This window comes from Gopherus flavomarginatus, chromosome 17 (assembly GCF_025201925.1).
Source record: "Gopherus flavomarginatus isolate rGopFla2 chromosome 17, rGopFla2.mat.asm, whole genome shotgun sequence".
NCBI lineage: Eukaryota > Metazoa > Chordata > Testudines > Testudinidae > Gopherus > Gopherus flavomarginatus.
In genome coordinates, this window is record NC_066633.1 from 12,170,075 (window position 1) to 12,190,300 (window position 20,226).

At 49.6% G+C, this 20,226-nt stretch overlaps 1 protein-coding gene across 1 annotated transcript in view; it reads right to left on the reverse strand.

Moving 5' to 3' along the window:
• NTMT1 (N-terminal Xaa-Pro-Lys N-methyltransferase 1) overlaps positions 1 to 18,327 on the reverse strand; it is an 83,730-nt gene extending 65,403 nt beyond the window's left edge. The window contains exon 1 of the mRNA XM_050926213.1: positions 18,228 to 18,327. The gene's annotated coding sequence lies outside the window, so the exon portion shown is untranslated. The remainder of the gene's footprint in view (positions 1 to 18,227) is intronic.
• Between the last annotated feature and the right edge of the window lie 1,899 nt (positions 18,328 to 20,226).

The window sequence follows — 20,226 nt, forward strand, 5'->3', positions numbered from 1 at the left end:
TTCCACCATCGGCTTTACACAGAAACAGGGCAGGGTCCTGCAGTCATGGCCCAATTTGCTACCAAAGCAGCAGTTTGTGATGCAGCATGCTCTTTACAAGAGAACCCCAGACCTGCCACGTTTTATTCACTGCCAGGGAGACCACCCTGCTTTGGGCCAGCTTTCAAAGTATTTCTTCCCTTGCAGTGGACGATTTTACAATTCCAAACTACTGCAAATCTACCTGGCTGGTTTTTGAACTCTCCTCCATTAGAACTGTTAAACTTGACAGCCCTGCTGGACTGGCGGTGTTTAGACTGATTTTCACATAAAGAATGAACCCAATTTTTGTGGGGGAAGGGATTTTTAAACTTTCCCATCCATTTCAAGTTCTCTCTGGCTGACACTTGGCATAAAGTTTAGTGGAGTTTGCTGGTGGGATTTTCAAAGGAGACCATGGGCTTTAGGAGCCCAACTACCATTGACTCATAATATGATTTAGGTGCCCAATTCCCAAAGTCTCCTTTGCAAATCCTCTCCTTAATCATTTATTGGATACCAAATATAATCCATGTCCCATGTAAACCCAGAGTCACTCCACCAAAGCAAATGGCCTTACTCTGGATGACACCAGGGAAACTGACAGCAGAATCTGTCCCATAACAAAGTTTCAAAAGCAGCATTTGGCTCACCAAGCTTCAACATCCCAGATGTTTTTTCTGCCAAACAGTAAGTCCGGGGAGAACTGCTTCCACCTCCCAAATGGGTGCATAGTCATAGCCTCATGCATAGTGCATCCTTAGTGGCAGTGCTTTCTGGAACCCAGAGAGCAATGCTGCTCTGGAACGGGATGCCAATGCTGCTGGTTTCCATGTACCACTGAGATGCTGGCGACTTAGCATCAGATATTAGCTCACTTTCTGTTCTTGCACATTTTTGCAGCTGTAGATAAATCCCTCTGCATTTTTCCCTAGCAATGAATAGCCGGTGCAAAATGTGGGTGCCATTATTTGCAGGTGCTAAACTGTGCCCACAAAAGAGGAAGGCCATTTGTTCAAATCAGGCCCTCAGAGTTCACAGACGGGGGAGAGACCCAGAGTGGATTATCTGGAAGAGCTGGAGTGAAGAGAATGCCAGCTGACCCCCTCTGCATGCATCACAATGGACACAGCTTTGATGAAAGATATCACCTGGGGGAGGGTGGGGGTCTGCATTCAGCACCAGAAGACATACAGCTGTACTGTGTGGGAGCCATTGGCCAGAGCATGTTCCTAGCACTTGCCCCTCTTTGGAGGAGCGCAGCGCTCTGCAGAATCAGGGCCATCCCCCTTCCATTCCTTTACCACATCCAGTGATTGCACTACAGGCATTCTACTCGCAAAGGCGTTATCCCGAATTCATGGCTCCTGCATGCTACGGCTCTGCTATCATGTTGACTTCACCGCAATTCATAAAGCTCTCCAGTCCTATGGTCACCATGGAGAGTGCAAGGGACAGACCAGAGATTGTCAAGCCATCTGATCAAGTGATATTTTTATTCACAATGGGCCATCTCCTGAGCTCCTTATTCCGTTATTCATTCAGTCCTTGATTTCAGTGGGAGTCTGGCTCAGCAATGGCTGATTAAAAAAGAAGGAAGACCTTCAAGATTTGACCCCAAGGTTTTGCTGGAAACGGTTTAACTCAAGGCCCCATGTACAGTATTCTTGCCCCTATACCACCCTGCCGCCGTACGTTCATTTCATATTATTCCACCTCTCGCTGTGCCATTGTCTATGAATACCACCTACAATAGTCCCTCTCCGAGATCCAGTTCTCCAGCCAGCCCTAGCAGACAAATGGAAAGCACACTCAATTTCAGTGGCTGACTCAAGTCCAAAGTTGCTTGTGATTTTCTTCTCTACGCTCTTTGGGGGCATGTGGTGTAGTGTTCAGAGCAGTAGACTGAAAGTCATGTTTTGTGTTCTACACCCAGCCATCCTCCTGTCTGGCTGGAAGCCACCTTGCTCGCTCTGTGCCAGAGTTTGCCCAGTCCAGGATAATACCACCTAACTTGAAGGTAGGTTGGGAAGATTAATTAACATTTGTGTTTCGTTAATAGGTTATGTTATAAAATTGACAACAGGCTGTTGTTCTGGAGAGCTTTCGTGTATTCACTTTTATTGCAAATGCACCAGGAGGCGACATTTGGTGCAACACGCAATTGTAAAAAAATGAACACACTATTAGTTACAGCTCTGTGGCCTATTGCTAGCTAGATGGCACCTTCCTTTCCTACAGTCGCCTTGTGGACAAAACAGGAAGTCCTTTTCTTATTCACCATCTATTATCCCATCTACTGCATCTCCAGCTCTTCCTTTGTCTCAGGACACCCGGGCAGCTGTTGCTACTCTGACTTCAAGTAGGTCATGTGATAGAAGGTTACATAATAAAATATCATCGTTTTTTCCTCGCATAAGGCAAAAATCACATTGTGTGAATAAAAGATGTCATGTGAGTAAAAGTTGGAGAATGAAACTTACACTAGAGAAGAGCTTTGCTTCAAGCTTTTGAGTGTCATGATGCCCTCTGGCTTGGCAGTAATTTCTTTGTTCTTGTTGTCCAGCACTGCAGGGAACTGTTGCATTTCAGTGTCTCCCTTCTCACTGTTTCCAAGCATTTTCTTTCGTGGTGGGTCTGGTTCCCCTTACTGATCACCTCTATTATCCTTGTTCTTAGTGGATGATTCCAAAGTACCTAAGGGATTTAGATGCCCAACTCATTGAAAATCAATGGGAGTTGGGTGCCCAATTCCTTTAAACACCTTTGAAAATTTCACCCATTGCCTCAGGGCCAAATCCTGACGTCCTTACTCAGGGCTAGACTGTGCAATTCTGCCTCACTGCAGTGGGAACTTCCTCACACTACTATCAATGGGGTCGCTTGTGTGAGTGCTAACCAGCAGGAATGAGGGTGGGCCAGTCACACTGTCACTATGTACTCTCCCCTTAAGCAAATTCCTATTATATTTCAGAGGAGGTTTCTTGAGTAAGGGTTGAGCAAATGCTGAGTGACCCCTGGAACTGGTCTGCTGGCCTTCAATGGGAAATCTGTCCAAACAGGATCCTAGTATAAACAGAGCAAGAATTTCAGGATTTGGTTGGATGTTTACCAAGACTGTGCTTTCCTGTACATTTTGTACAGCCCCAAGCACACTGACAGCACCCAACGTATACGTGACAAAAGACGTCATACTAAGATGTTTATTTTAAAGTTCAAATCTTGTCACCACTTTGTGTCTTTTCCTCTTTAATAATCACACTAACAGTCAGCATGGTAGTGCTCAGAGATGCCAGCCTCCTGGATTGGTGGGCACAGACACATGGTGAGAGATGGCCCCTGTCCCAGACAGCTCACGATTTAATTGATTTGTTTGTAAGTTTTAAAGCCAGAGGTTCAAGTCTTGTCTGGCTTTTTCCTTGGATGTAATTTTTTTCTGGTCGTGGCACTGATGACAGATTATTTCTAGCTCTTTCCTTCTTTCCCTTGCAACATTCCTGGCTCCGCCAACTTCTGATATCTCTCCTTTTCCACATTCAGGTGATTACCAAACACAGGCGCTTCTTCCTGTACATCATCTCCAAAATCTCCTGTACTCTCTGTCCTTCTGCCTTATAATCCTTGCTCACACTCCAGCCATCTCTCCTCTAGACGTTGGAAACTCTCTCGATTCCCAGATTGCATCTCCGCAACCTGTCCAGATCCCTGCTACCAAAACCTTCTTTGCTTGCTGCTCCGAGCCCCTTTGAAACCTCCAGTGGAACCCTCTCTGCTTCCAACGCAAATTTAAGCTCCTCACCCTGGCCTCTCAGGCCCTGCCCAACTCTGCTCCAGCTGAAGCGCTACCCTCATCTCTTCTTTCCTCTGTCCACTGATACTTTCAAACCATCCATATTGTGGCTATCCACTTGCTGTCTTTGGCTTTTTCCCGCTGTTGTATCTCTGCTTGCTTCGCTGCCTGTCAATGGGAATTAGGGTAATGTTTTGAAAAGCACTTCAGTTGGGGAACGGATAGCTCAGTGGTTTGAGCATTAGCCTTCTAAATCCAGGGTTGTGAGCTCAATCCTTGAGGGGGTAATTTTGGGAACTGGGGTAAAAATCTGGGAATTGGTCCTGCTTTGTACAGGGGGTTGGACTAGATGACCTCCTGAGTTCCCTTCCAACCCTGATACTCTATGACTTAGGAGCTAAGTCTCATCGAAAGTCGCTGGGATTTCAGGCCTCAAATCAAATAGATGCTTTGGAAATGTTCCCCTTGTTCTATTAAGTGCCTCAGGTTCCCACCTGTACAATGGGGATAACAGCACTGCCCTGCCTCAAGGGTAGTAGTGAGGATAAACCCAGCACTGACTTTGAGGTACCATGGGGACAAGGATCAGAGGGGCAGAGTGAGACCCCAGGCCCTGTATGTAGGACCAGTGGGTAGCTGAACTCAGACTTACATCTTGGAAAGTCCAAGTCAAACATCGGGATTTGCCTGTGAGTTCTGGATATTCTGATTTTCATTTCAGGTGATAAAGAAGCTCACAAAAAATAGTAACAGAGTGAGTAGCAACTCCTGTCACATGGTGGGGTATTAACTCAGTGCCCACAACCCATGGTAGGGGGTGGAGCCAGCAAAGAAAGTCTGGTCCCTTAGATACCAGTATTCCTTTGCGCTGCACTTTTGTTCAGTAATTTCCCATGTTTATTCGGGAATGTCCAGAAAGAACTGGACAAATCAGTGTTTTGTAGAAGTTCACATAAGATACTTTAAGAGCCACAGAACAACTATTTTTAGCAATGGATGGAAATCACTGTGTATCTCGAGCATTGGACTGAGACTCTAGACACCTGGGTTCTGTTCCTGGCTCTGCCACCGAGCTGCAGGGTGACTCTGGGCAAGTCACGTCCCCTCTCTTTGCCATTTCCCCTCCAACCCTTTGTCTGTCTTGTCTATTTAGATTAGCTCTTTATTAAGTATTGGTATTTATTTGTATTGTGGTAAGAGCCAGAGATTAGGGCCCCCTTGTGCTAGGCACTGTGTCCCTTGCTGTGTATCTGTACAGCACCGAGCACAACAGGACCCCGATTTCATTTAGGGCCTCCAGGTGCTACCATAATACAAACAAATAATAATATTTATAATACTGGGCCAAATTTATCCCTGGTACGACTCCACTGGAGTCAACGGGGTGACACCAAGGTTGAATTTGCCCCATTATAGTCTTAATAATAACCTTTTCCAAATAACAATACTTTTAAAAGTGACTCGTACCAGGTCGCAGAGTGACTCAGTGTCAGGGAGAGAACCCAGGAATCCTGGCTCCCGGTGTCCTGCTCTAAGCTCAAATCCTTGCTTTGTGAGGCTAGGATAGAGCTGTTCCACACCTCACCAATGACCTGCAATGCCCAGGGCGTATGTTAGGGAAATGCGGACCAGCAGACTGGCCTTCACCAAGCCAGCCACCCCGTGTTGCCAAGTAGTCAAAGCACCGGACGGCACAAGGTCCCAGCCAGCCAGGCCATCTGGCAGGTACATTTGGAGGGAGGCTTTGCCTGAACTGCCATGCGAACACACAAAGACAAGCGAAAGTAAGCGGTGGACTTGGCAACGAGAGCAGCAACGGCTCTCAGAGCAGCAGTGAGCGCGCTGGGCTCTCCAGCCCCATCATTCTCATTTATATGCAAAGACAAACGCAGCAGCGCCTCAGGGGCCTGGCCTGCCTAACCCCAGGGATGGAATGGCTGTGGGCGAACACCTGGAACCAAGTCCCACCAATGCACGCGGGGCAATGATTCCACCAGCTGACGGGGCTGCAGAGGCAGAGGGAGATCTGCATCCCCAGGACAGAAATAACACCCCACTCCCCTTAGTTAGCAAACACCAAAATACAGTGGAGGCCGTATTCTGCTGGGAGTTCACACTACAACAGCCAAAAACGGGGGTGGGTGGGAGGGAGAAGTAAACAGGAAAGGGAAGGCAATAAAAGCAAGCCTGAGCACCCAACCAGTTCAATAGGTGTCTGCAGAGAAAGCACAGCACTGCCAGGTCCCAGTCCTGCTCCTCACGCCCCAGAAACTCCAGGACCACTGCTGCTCCACTCAGCAACTGATTTACAAGAAGCTGAGCTGTCTGCTGCTGCTGGGAACTAGAGAGGCACTGTTCTGTTTGCATAGCGTGTGCACAAGTGCTGAATATATAAACCTCCTGTGCTCTGCTTCTCGCCCCAATACTTAGCTGTTAAAAAAAAAGGCTGTGAGGGGGGGCAGCTCAGATACCTTCCTCTAGAGGGCTTTCCCACTGAGATGGGCTGATTAGACTTTTTTTTTATTTTTATTTTTTTTTACAAATTTTCCCTAGACCTAGGGAACATGGTGGAATGACAGGAGGGACAGAGCTGAAACCTGACTGCAACTGATTTTCCTGAGATTACTCCAGATGTTCTAAGCACACATGAAACCCCCCCCCCCCCACCCAATCCCACTTTCCTAGCAAGCTCAGCCTGATCGCTGGGTTATTTTAATGGCATGCTACTGGAAATCAAATGGTCAAATCTCCTGCCCCCACCGGCCCGGCAATACAAAAATAACATAACTCAATAATAGCAAAAATTTGCACGTCCTCCCCCAAGGATCTCCAAGCATGTTATCACACTACAATCCTTGTGAAGTAGACAGGGGAGATGTAAGGATCATTGCATCTCACCTCTGAAAGGCAGGCTGCTCTGGGGCGAGACACAGCAGCTGTTTAAGAGCTGTGCAGCTGAACCAAACAGTGGATTAGGCCACCAAGTGAAGAAGAAACCCTATATCCAACTGAACAGCCCAGCCCAATTTAGACACCTGGGTCAACACTCCCTAATCTCCCAGAGAAGTATTATGAGAGCTGTAATGATGGTAAGCTGTCAGCACTTGGGTTTAATGTCTCCCATGAAACAACTCCATATTGCACTAACGTGCCAGGAAGGACCTATTTTGTTTGGTCAAGCTTAGCCCAAATGGCCAACTAGTCCTCTGCCACTTGAACTTAAGGAGTAATTCCATGACAGCAGCAGTAGGCTGTTACCTTCTTAGTGCACTAGCCACCAGAGGGGAATGCAGCCTAATACCTTTTATGACCATTTACATTTACATACAGTCTTTGATTGGACTGTATGGCTCTCCCAAAATGGAGAATTTTTCAGAGCATGTGGAACTTTGTTTTTACTGCATTTTGATCACCGGATTTCTTTCACCCTGAAGCTTTTCATCTTGGATCTCTCCCGTTAGCAACAATCCTGGCACAGAATATTCAGTAAATCAGGCTGTTCTTGAGAACTAATCATGCAGAGCAGAACTGGGATGCAAAGTATATTGGGTAAGGAGATGCAAATTGCCAGCTAAGCAGTTATTGGAGTAAAGTTCCAACAACATAGTGTTTACATGGGTAAACCCAGCTGAGCTCCATGCAACTCACAAAGAAAACAATACCCAGTAATTTCACCTGCAATACCCTCTCAGTGAACCACAAATTCAGGGTCTTGCATGAGGGATCCTTAACAGCAAGATGAGCATAAGCCCCAGAATTCTACTCATTGCAGTATCTGAGCACCTGCCAGAAGTGCATTAAACAAGAATGGTGGGCATGAAATCCCAGGTGACTATTAGCACATTTTAGGCATCCTCTGTCCTGTGCCACCCATTTCAACCATTGGCTCATAGAAGGAGGGATTCAGTTCAGCACTTAGGATCTGGGATGACCACATGAAAATGACAATTTATAACTTCAAGAGCTCCCACAGACGCAATGATTGGCTCTCTGGAAATGTCCGAGGAGCGCAAGAAAAATTCAAGCGAGGGGCTGCTGGTTGCATCTCTCACCGTGGTGAAATATTACTTGCTACATTTTCAAATGCCTTGCCTGGCCTGGCAAAATTTGCCCCCACATCCATCCCATCCACCCCCCTGCAGTTGCCTGTGGAAATGGGTTTTCCAATTTTCCAGTGCATAGACTGGGGAAATGCACTTGCCAGTGAGAACTTAGGTGCACAGATACCCAATTTGTGCGTAGTGAGGCATTACCAGGCACAGCAGGTGCCCGCCTTTCAAAATGTAGCCACGAGGGCAGCTTTTCATAAGAGGTATTTACAAGCATAAGTCATGCAATGGCCTTAGGGGGTGATTTTGTCATGTCTGACACTGCTGGGTTCTTTAGCCCTGTTACTGTGATCCAGTCAAGGACTGTTCTTTTACTCCATACAGTGTGTTATACAAGGTTGTTTGCTGCACACTCTTAGTTCAAGGTCTTCAGTCATGTCGGTATACCAGAGTCATAGAGTCAAAGACGAGACCACCTGACATAGGCAGCGGATATAATAGGCCAGGAAAGGCAGAGTCTTCTCTGGCACAGCCACCCCGCGAGGGACATCTGGGCCAGGGTGGCCCCTCCCTTTCCCTGAGGCCCTACCCACCCACCGCCTACTGCTGCCACCTGCCAGTGCCTACCTGCACTCCACGTCCCACTCCGGACCCTGCTGCTCGCCAGGTCGCTTCTCCTTGGGCGCAGGGGAGTGAGGAGGGACCCTGCAAGCAAGCGGCAGGCACGGGGTCTGGCAGGGGAGTGAGGCAGCTCAGCCAGGCACTGGGGCTGCCAGCTCTGCCCAGCTCTCAAGCCGCGGGGGAGCGGCTCGGCTTGACGCTCAGGTGGGGCACTCGGGTGGGAGTGGCTTGGCCCAGCACTTGGGGGGTGGCTCGACTTAGGCCGGTGTTGGGGCTGGCCCAGCTCCTGAGGGGGGTTGTGGGGGAGCTGACCTGAGGGGGCAAACTGGAGCTTATTTGGTTATGGGGTGGGCACTCAGGACTCCTCCTGTTGGGGGGGGCAGTTCGGGGCTCTGGCATCTGTGGGGAAGGGCCGGTGGGCAGAAGGGGTGGGGCCAGCGGGCTGGCCAGCAGGCTAACCTCTCCAAAATGGAGGTTCACCCGACGCCCATGCCACCAGATCATCTAATCAGACCTCCTATATATCACAGGCCACCAAATACCACCCAGCCAACTCCACACAAAGTCAACAACCAGAATTTGATCAGTGTTACAGTCCCGAGGACACTAAACTACTGCACGTCACAGGCAGAGATCAGGAGGGACAGAGGTACATCAGCGCTTGAGGCCAATGCAATGGCAGGAAATGGACGGAGATATCAAATGATCATAGCAAGTGACCCTGCACCCCATGCTGCAGAGGAAGATGAACCCCACCCCACCAGGGACATTGCCAACCTGACCAGGGTGGGGGGATTCCTTCCTCATCCCGTATATGGCAATCAGTTAAACCCAGAGCAATGAGCAAGGCCTGCCAGCCATGCCATTAAGAAAGAGAATTCCCAGTACCCAACCGTATCTGTGGTGTGGAGCACTAGCAGGAGCTGGCATTCCTCCTTGTTTCCACCTGCTAAATTGCCTTACAGACAATTAAAATACATCGCATACCTTCCTAATGTGACTAGTCTGTGTCAGCCAGTGGTACAGTTGCCAGAAGGACATTATGTGATGGCATGGTGGGCTGGGGCGTCACGAAGTGCTCTGCATGATCATGAATGGGAAGGGAGGTGTCCAGGTAACATTCTCTGTCCTAAGGTGTGATCCCTGTTTGAGAACCCACAGGGGTTATTACACCCCCACTCAAATCCTTGTTTACCTAGAAACAAAGGGAGGCAATGTGGCCTTGTGGACAGAGCACTGGGTTGGGACTTCGAAGACCTAGGTTCTATTCCTAGTTCTACTGCAGCCCTGCTGTGTGATCACCAGCAAGTTGTTTCACCTCCCTGGGCCTCTGCGTTCCCATCTGTACAATGGGGATAATAATACTGATGCCCTTGATGAAGCGCTCTGCAACCTCCTGGTGAAACACATGTTCCAATTGGTCAGGTCCCTGATGCGTCTCTGCTGGATGCGCACAGCAGCTGCAATCCCAGCCTGGTTCCACTGGGGAGTCCATCAACATCCTCTTCCTCCACCCCAAGAGCTGCCCCCGCTAGGGGCAGGACTAGTACACTGGCCACCTGTGTGTACCAATGCACAGCACAGATTGATCCCTCCCAGTCCAAAGCAAGCAAGACCTGAGAAAGGGATTAGAGTGGCTGGGGCCGAGCAGGAGATGGAGGATTTCCCTTACAGGAAATAATGTTATTAAATTGGGAGTCCGGAGGGTTTTGTTCGTCAACGCGGGTCTCCGTGATCTGCCGGGACTTTGGTCAGTCTGAAATGCGCTATAGATGAGCTATTAATTATCGTTAGAGCCTTATGGGGCAAGGGCCTTTTGGCCAGAGATCAGTGGCTATTACAAGTCCATTGTCAAGCTAGGAAAACATCAGCTGATTGCATTAAATGAGAGAGTCAAATTCCACCGAGCTTCATTGAAACTGCCCGAGCAGGCTGCAGAGGGCGAATTCCAGTTCTATCGGGTTCCACAGTAACTCCACCTACCAACTTGCCTGGGCAGGATCTCAAGTTACAAGCATTACTTCATCGGATCACATTCTAACTGGATGATCTTACCCCCCAGGGCACAGGGCAGGCTGCTTGTGCAAGCAGCTGCCTCATACAAGTTAACCCTTTCGTGAGTGTTGTGTGTGCCATGGAGCCCTGGCGCAAAGCCCAGACATGTCACCGGGTGGATGACCAGGGAATTATAGTCCCTCTGATTGGCTAGAAAGCTGGAATGGACGAACAGAGTCCCTGAGTGAAGCCTTTAGAGGGTAGATTCTATTAACGCTAGGGAGATGTTTCCCTCACATTCAATTCCTAATGTGGGATCGAATCATAGAAATTGTAAGGCTGGACGGGACCTTGAGAGGTCACCTATCTAAGCTTCTGCACTGAGGCAGGACTAGGTACACCTAGATCATCCCTGACTGGTGTTAAAAACTCCTAACGAGGGGGATTCCACAGCCATCCTTGGAAACCTATTGCAGAGCTTAACTACCCTTAGAGTTAGAAAGTTTCTCCTAATATCTAACCTACATCTCCCATGCTGCAAGTTAAGCCCATTACTTCTTGTCCTTCCTTTAACGACTATAGAGAGCAATTGATCACTATACTTTTTGTAATGCCCCCTAATATATTTGAAGATTGTCCTTGGGCCCCCCCTCAATCTTGACTAAACATGCCCCGTTTCTTTAACCTCTCCTCATAGATCAGGTTTTCTAAACTGTTCAGCATTTTTGTTGCTCTCCTCTGGACTTTCTCCAGTTTGTTCACATCTTTCCCAAAGTGCAGCACCCAGAGTTGGATACAGTGCTTCAGTTGAGCCCTCCGTACTGCCACCTAGAGCGGGGTGGTTATCTCTCGTGTCATACACACAACGCTCGGGTAAATCCATCCCAGAAAGAGATTTGCTTGTTGTGGTATGTGATCAATGTTATGTCAGCAGGCACATGCCAGGCTTGTGTTTGGGCACTGAGCACCAAAAGACGCTGCACGACCACTGTGGTCCATGCAAGGTGGGCTTGGAGAAGGAAAGTGCTGCCAGGAGGTGAGTGTGCTGGAGCGTGAGTGGCCCTGGCCTGAGCCGGCTGCTATCCCAGCAGTCTGGGAATGGATGTCAAACTGTTCACGAGCGTTTATTCTCTTTAACCAAAGGCTGTGTCAAGACGACGACCTGCAGCAGTCACGTGTGTCTGAAGGGGAGACAGCAAATAGACTCTCTGAATCTTTGCTACTGTCTTAGCTTGTAATATCCTCACTGCAGTCAGAAAGGTAAAACACCAATGGCCCGAAGCCAGTATCAGGTCCCACTCAGAAGCAGTCTATGGGAACTCCAGGCTTATTTGGAAGAGCAGGCAGGGATCTGAGTGGAATCCCAGGTACTGGGAACCACAGATGAGTAGCCAATAGGCCTAGGGTAACCCCCTATTGTCAAGGAGCTGAAGAATAATGATATGAAAAAGACAGAGCAAAGTTTATTTCTCAGGGACAGTGCCCTACAATGGCACATCATTATATGCCCTATGTATGAGCACTGCTTGGGAATATACTTTGTTTGTCCGATAGGGTCATGGGACATTAGGCACCAAACCAGGAATGTCTCTTGAAATACAGGATGGGTGGCCATCCCAATTAAGTTGGGGTGCCCAATATTTGTGGAGATGAGGTCCTCACTGGCCACTTGGCAGGGTGTCACAGCCACCTCGGATACGCAGCTACATGATCCTCAGTGTTTCTAGCAAAGATAAATACACCTGGTGCTAAGATTTGCCTGGACCTAGAGACCTGCTAGTCATTTGAATTCACCAGATATAAACCCCTGCAGCTGATCAGATTTGTGCGCGATTTGCCATTTTTTTGGGCACCCTGCCATTGGGCTGAAGGTCCCTAGATGGCTCTATCTCCTCCCACAATCTTATTCCAATAGCAATACCAGGTGGGAATGTCTGGTCTGAAGGAAGAGAGAATAACCCAGCCCCGGTGGGAGCTGGCAGAGTGGAGAGCTTAATGGCCAGGTCTTGTGCACCAAGTGCTGGCTCTGTCTGCTGCAAACGATGGACTTGGCAGCTTTTTGACAACCGTGTCAAGAAACAAAGCGTGCTCAGGCTCGAGTCAGGGGAGTCAGGTGGTGGAGGATAAAGAGTGAAAATTGAGCCAGCAAAGAAAGAGTTAAATCCCTTCCAAAAGAGAGAGCCTGACCCACTCACTCTTGTCCTCCTGCAGAGTGAATCAGCGTCTCCACACAGGTTTGGGAAGTGAAGAACGTGAAGCAAAGGGTGAAGGAAAGAGAGAGAGAGAGAGAGAGAGCGCAGAAGGGAACACAGGAGAGACAGACAGAGGAGGCAGGGCAAGAGACACTGCTGCAGTCTCTCCTCTGCCTATGTGAGAGGCAGATAGAGGGGTGCAAAAAAAAAAAGAGAGACAGAAACCAAGAAAACATGCGAGAAAGAAGGAGACCAACCAAGGGAGCATGTGTGAAAGTCACAGCGAGAGAAGGGGCCTCTTTGATTCCGTGTGCCTCATACCAGACACTGTCTAGACTGCAGCAATTATTGTCAGCTCAGAACAGCCAGGCATTGCCATTGCAGCTGAAAGGGAGCTTAACAAAGAGAGAAAAAAACGGAAGAAAAAATACCCTGCCAGCAGAGCGCTAGTCTCCTTCCAGCGCCAGGGTCTCTCTCAGCCGCCCTTTGCCTCCCCCAGCCCTCCAGGCAAATACCAGCACAACTTACCCTGTGGAGCGGGCAAGCAAAAACCACAGTAGAGCATACACAGAAGAGCTTGCAGCCCGGCCAAGGTGATTGTTGGTCTGGGCTGAAAAGGGGCGTGGGCCCTGTCCAGGAGTGTGGGATAAAGCCCCATTTGCCAGAGTAGCGTTCAGCCACTTCCCTGTAATTCCCCCTGGCCAGCCCCAGAGGCCGGTGAACCAGCTGGAGCAGTGGCGATACTGGGGGATAACGGAGGCGGTGGAGGAGGGGACTCTCCAAAGACTGGCTGATGCCGACGTGCTGTGTTGGGCACAGGGCAGGGCGAGAGCAGGGGAGGCTCGGCACCATGGCCACCTGAGAACAAGGCCCAGATCAGCTTCTTCCCAGCAACAAGCCCGATGGTCTGGCCAAACTCAGCCCTGGTGTCCTTATGGCAACTTGAGGCTCCACATAACCCATCAGGGACACAAAGAACAGCAACACTGGGCACAGTTGTGGTCTTTCATCCGAGGGCCTCACAGCACTCTTGGTAGCTTTAATCCCTGTTTACAGATGGGAAAACTGAGGCCACATAAGGAATAAGTGACAGAGTCAGGAAGACACACAGTCCAGGATATATGGTGCCCGGTCCCCTGTCCCTATAACTAGACACTGTAACAGACTCTTTCCCCTGCATACTAGGTACCCTGTCCCTAGTTGCAGCACCACTGTCAGCCCCAGGCAAGATCTAGGATTTCACACTGAGGGACACAGCTAGTCAGCCCCAGAACCTCTCTCCCCTCCTTGACCCAGAGGTCAAGTTTCCCCTGTGTGCAGCCTCCTTCCCCTGCAGCCTCCTCCTTGAACTCTGGATGGAAGGGACCAGCCTGTCTGTAAAATACTAGCCACCCAGAGAAGGGAAGGAATAAGACTGCCCAAGGGAAGTCGTGAGGAGTGAGGGCAGGAGAGAGAGGGCAAAAGGGGCAAGGAAAAAGGGAAAAGGGGAGAGAGTTGTTAAGAAAGAAGAGAATGGATGAAAAGAGAGTAGGAGATGACATACCTCATCTCTTCACTCCTCCTTACCTCTTCTCCCTGCTCCCTTCTAACATGCATCCAATCTCCCCTTTCTCTTCTCTGTCCTCCTTTCCACTCTCAGTTTGTCTCAGAAGAGTTTTCAGACCTTCCCCTTTCAGGGCTTCTGCCCTGAGGCCTTTCCCTGTCTCTGCTCTCCATAGCTCTGAAATGTGCAAGGCCCCAGGGAGGGATTTAAAGCAAAGAACAGGCTGAGAGTCACAGGAATGCCACCCCTCTATCAGAAATGGCCATAGAACTCCCAGTCTAGCTGTCCTGGTGGGAACCAAGTGACAGCACCTCGTAGAGAGGATGGTCATCAAAAAAGATTTTTGCAGTGCAGTCTTTACTGCACTGATGTAACCATGGGGGCTTCCCACTGGAGTCTGACTATCCGTAGACGCAAGTGACCCAGATAGATGCAAAACATGATCGCTACCACTGGCTCTGCAAGCAGCTACCAGTAGCTTCAGTAATTCTGTGAAGCACAGTGGGGAAGAAAATATGACAAAGGGGCAGAAAGAGGCCTCCCCGAACATGATGTAGAAATATTTGGGGGACCATCAGGCAGGTGCCCTACAAGTTGAAGCAATTGGTGCGACGGAGGGAGGGGCCATCCTGGAAGGTGGACCTCTTTCCTATGACCTTGAAACAGGCTTGCACGTCCATTAAGAATTCAGATTCCAGTGAGTCATGATGAGCAATTGGGAAATGAAGCAGGGACTGCTGAGATACAGGGAGGAGACGGAGAACAGGATGAAATGGCTCTGAGCGTCACATGTGTACAGGGTATTAGCAGCTCCCTAGTGCAGTCCTAAAAGGGAATTCGTCTTCCCCTCTAAGCAGCTGGGCTGGTTACCAAAAAGTCAACTCACTTTGATAAGACTGTCAGACTTGCTGAGAAGGGGAGACACCGGACAGCTGGGGATGTCGCTGTCCTGTTCTGAATTTCCTAGTGTTCTCTGCTAGAGGTAAAGCAGCTACAGGACGCTCTGGCACCCAATTGAAATTCTCCTCTGCCTACCTGCTGAATCTGCCTACAGGACAGGGATACAGCCATGCTGCTGCCCAACCACTCATATCGTAAAGCAGGAAGTGGCCAAACTGGGGTGCAGCCTCGTTTCACTCTACAGGGCCTATGTGAGCCGGCTCTTAGGGGCTTTTCCCCCATCCCCTGCTGTTCTGTGATGGGCCCCCCTCCGTTGATGACCCCTCGCCCTGGTGCTCTTCCTCTTGCTCCTTCTTTATCCTCTTCACACTGATCATTTTGGGGACATTTTAAAGAGCTACTGTCACTCACTGCGCTCCAGTGAGGTGAAAGTGACTCAGAATCCAATATAGGTCCCGATTACAGCGGGTAAAAATCGTTTGTTCCAAACGTGTTTTCCTATGAAAATTGGCTTTTGGATCCAAATGAAAATGTCCATTTTTGACCAAAAGAATTCTGGGTTTCTGTCAAAAAGTTCCCCCCCCCCGAATGAAAATATTTCAGACACACAATAGATTCCCCTCCTCCATTTCCAGCAAAACTTTTCATGGGAACAAAACTCCATTTCTGGACCAGTTCTGTCCGTGGCCAATGTAACGCTCGCTTGGGCAGAAGGCCACACTTGTGGAGGGCATTGTCCCCGAGAACTGCACAAACATGGGAATATTTCTTTGGAACAAATGAACTGCTGTGATGGGTCAGGCCAGTGCCCCCATCAAATCCAGCATCCTGGCTCTGCTCGCGACCAATACAGAGGAAGGTGCAAAACAACCCATAATGGATTCTGAAGAATAATCTGCCCAACGAGGAAATATCTCCTTAATCCTAGGGAGTTTGTGGCTGGTTTATGCCCTTAACCTTGAAAGTTCATGGCCTGGGTAAATTTTTGTCCTGGTAAGCTTAACTTCCTTCACTGTTGGAGATAATACTTGTTTCTAGCCCAAGCAGAGACCCAAGGTGTAACTCAATGGGATGCGGGGAGCCCTCATCTTGAGACACTCCCAAAAACGTCTCCAGATTAGCTGCACAGTGCTCCTTACTGCAGGCTGCTCTCCACTTAAACCTGCATCTTACTCATTGACTCAACAGATCACTTTCATAGAAACATGGGACTGGAAGGGAGCTCAGGAGGTCATCTAGTCCAGTCCCCTGCACTCGAGGCAGGACTAAGATTATCTAGACCATCCCTGACAGGTGTTTGTCTAACCTGCTCTTAAAAATCTCCAATGATGAAGGTTCCACAACCTCCCAAAATATGACTCTGGTGGGTCTTGAGCCCACAATCTTCAAATGGCCTCATCTGTCGTTGATCTAGAAGTCCAATGCACTCTCCATTGCACCACAGAGCCTGTTGGAGCACGCTGAGCTCTGCAGTGTAAAACCTGGGAGTGCTAGGATTCCCATTCCCAGCAGCCCTGGAGCGCTTGGACAATGGCAACCTACTGCCGGCTTAACCTCTTGAGGGAGTTGCCTCATATACTTCAAGTACCTTAGCCAGATTTCCATCTCACGGGCCTCAGGTTAGATCGCAGCTGAAACAGTGACCTGACCTTCCCCAGAAGGACTCCAAACTCCTAATGTAAATGACTCCGGGGTCACTTCTTGATTATTCAGGTGCAAAGTGATCAAGACAACAAGCAGGGGAGGAACGCTGAGCCAGCCTGCAGCACAAGTGGTTTGCTTGGGGGCTTCAACACAGTCTCAGCAACTTATGGGGCAGCTCAGTGGGACCAGGGAGAATGAGTCAGTTCCCAGCCTGATTTCCCCCCTCCCCCCGGGCAGCTGGAAGTCTTGTGAATAGGTCAGGTCTGGAAGAGCAGCTCAGGAAACCTTAGCGAATATGGGGTTTTCTGATGAAGGGAAGAGATGTTTGAGGGGAGCCAGGGCTTGTAGCATTTGAATCTAATGTTACAAGTTTGATGGACAATGAACTGGCAGGTGTTTGTGGCTTTCTAAATTTAGAGTCTGATTGAAGCCCACTGAAGTCAGGAATCTTTTCATTCTCTTCACGGGGCTTTGCATCAGGCCCTACATACCCAGATGTGAATCTCTGGGGTGGGCAAATCCATCAGCTGTTTAGTACAGCTGGTAACTCATCTCTCAGGGGCTCGTGGGTCAGGCAAACGTGAAGTCGTGGTCCCCTAGGGACACACCCTATGAGCCTGCAGCCTCCACGATGGTCCTCCACGCATCGTGAGAATTTCAGGCTAGAAGACTTTACATCTAGAACCAAATACAGCTGCTCTTCTACCCCAGCCGGTGGGATTGGATGGTTCCTTACAAAGATGCAATGGCTGGCACTTCTGGCACCCTTCTTCCTTCTAGTCAGTACAAAGAAACTCCCTATTTCCACCCGCTATGCGATATCCATTCTGTTGCACCACCTCCTTTCCCTGAGGACATAAACACTGGCTTCCAGGGCACATTTGGGTGGGGACTGGTGGCATGCAGTGCACAGGACTGGAATAGCATGAGATTACACATGGCATAAAGGGACTTTCCAAGTCCCAAAAGGGAGAGGGAAAAGACTGCTTTAGCCCAATTATCAGCAGGTGTTTTGCATGAAATGGGGCCTGGGCCTCCAAACACAGGTCCCATTGGCTTTCAGAAAGCAGCTGCTCCCTGGGAAAGGCTTTCCCAAGTGAGAGGGATACAAAAGACATGTGCTTTCAGGGTCCAGAACGAGCTTCTTGTTGGTGGAGGCGTGCCCTACCCCACCCCATCTCCTCTCCAAGGTCGGTCTGGAGGGAAGGTACAACATTCTGGGGATAGAGAACCTACTGAAGTCTTTTTTGGTCCATCAGGGAATCTGTGTCCCAGTCCCATCCAGAGACGGAAAGCAGCGATTCTCCCACTCTATGAAGGGGACCACGGGGCATTTCCCACCAGATCTGCTGGGGCACTTGCTGCTCTCTGCCCACTATCAGGGACCCAAGCGTTTGCCAGGCCAGGGAAGTGCCCCTGATTAGCAGGGCAGGGCAGGCAGCTCTAGCATGTGTCTCCAGCAGAACTGCACCTACCATGCTCAGCTCTCTCCTTCCAAAGTTGCCTCCTCGCCTTCCCCGAAGCTTCTTCAACCCCAACAACTTGTTTGTCAGTCCTCCAGCTAGTGCCGCCCCCCCCCCCCCCGCTTCTTCCTGGGTTAAAAATAATCAAGTTTCTGGGAAGCAGTAACTCCTGCCGAGCCTCCCTCCCTGCACTTCAGAGCCCCTGAGAATATCGCTCTGCAGTTCTCAACCCCAGCCCCTCCTCTCTCCTGCCCCCTCACACTGTGATCTCACTAATATGCCAGGGCTCTGTTTGCCAGCTCAGCTGGAAAGGAATTTAACCACTTCAGGGCCAGGAGAGAGGGAAAGCAAAGACCTTCCCACGAGTGGGAGAGAGAGGGAGTGGAGTAACCTCCCCCGCCTACCACCTCCAATTTCCTAACATCAAAAAGTCTCCTGTCTCTCTTCCAGCCGAGACTCTAGCTGCCTGTAGGGCCCAGAGTGGACAGCGCTCACACAGAGCCAGATGGATTCCATGGGCTCGCCTGCCTATGGTGGGGTGTATGAATTCTTCCTCCCCGGAAGTGTCCCCTCTACCCTGGTGATGGGCTGTGTCTCCATCTGTACCACCCAGCAAATACAGAAACCCAACAGAGCCACAAAAGCATCCAGGTACCTCCATTAGGAAGCAGGGGAACTAAACCTAGAGCACCAGGCAGTCACCTCGGTTGATGAGATTTCAAATCCACTTGGCAGAGGCTGGGAGGTCGTGGAGAGCAGAGTTCCCTAGCTATGACCCAGTTGTCATCAGGGCCCTGCAGATTCTTGTCTGGTGGCTGCACCTGGATCTATCTATATATTTTTAATACCAGGCTGTAAGGGACCAGGCTGTTGGGCCCACATGAGGGTCACTCCCTTACAAAGGAGGCCATAGCTTTAAAAAGGCTGGAGAACCACTGGCTCAGAGAACATGGCTAAAACCTACTGCAGTGCGGTGCTGGCAGGAGACAGCACAGGAATACCTTCTGAGTTGCTGGCAAATTAGCAGTCTCCTCAAGCACTGTGGGTAAGAAGCAATGAGCACATAGCATGTCAAGGCTGGGTAAAACCACCAGGGGACATGGGAGGGGAACACCTCTCCCTCTCATTCCCAGTCATTAGGCCCAACGGTCTATCCAAGCAAGTAGTTATATGGCCCCCCCACTACTGGAGCTGAGTACCTCACTACTGGATTTATCCTCACAACAGCCCTGTGAGATAGTGACGTATCTCCCCAGTTTAAAGCTGGGGCCTGAGGCACAGAGTAGATTAAGTGACTTGACTGAGGTCACCCAAGATGATCTGTGGCAGAGCCAGGAACTGAACCCAAATCAGCATTCCAGTTTAGTGCCTTAACCACTAGCCCATCCTTGCACCAAGCTTTGGCAAAACTCGCACTGAAACTGATGGCAGTTTCGCCCAAAAAAGGACTGCCAGGGTCAGGCTCATTATGTCCAGCTCGCAGCACCCGCTGGACAATTTTATCGTGCTGTGATGTCCCTTGCATATCACTTCTTTGCATCCCAACCCCCAGGATCTGATTGAGTTGACCTTATTGCCATCATGACAACTTGCCAACAAACACTAGGCAGACACGGGAGTATGTGGTGACCATATTTGTATACTGGCCAGGGAACTGGAGGAGCAGTGTGTGGTGCCAACTGAAAATTTCTCTCTCTCAAAGCCAGAGGCAGTAGCAGTAAAGTGAGGTATGGAAGATGAAAAGGTACAAAGCAGATGTCCACAGGGTCATAGGAGTCGTCCTTCCAAGAGAGTATTTTTTACCTCCTAGGGTGATTCAAGTAGCAAGTTGGTGGATACGCGACACTGGGCTAGAAGCTCTGTGAGATCACATGGAACATTGCTTCACACTCAACCTGTGGAACTCACCATTACAGGAGGCCCTAAAGACAAATGCTGTGTCTGGATAATGTCATGACCACAAATAACGTCTGTAGCTGTGCAGCTAAGGTAATAACAATAACGTTCATGC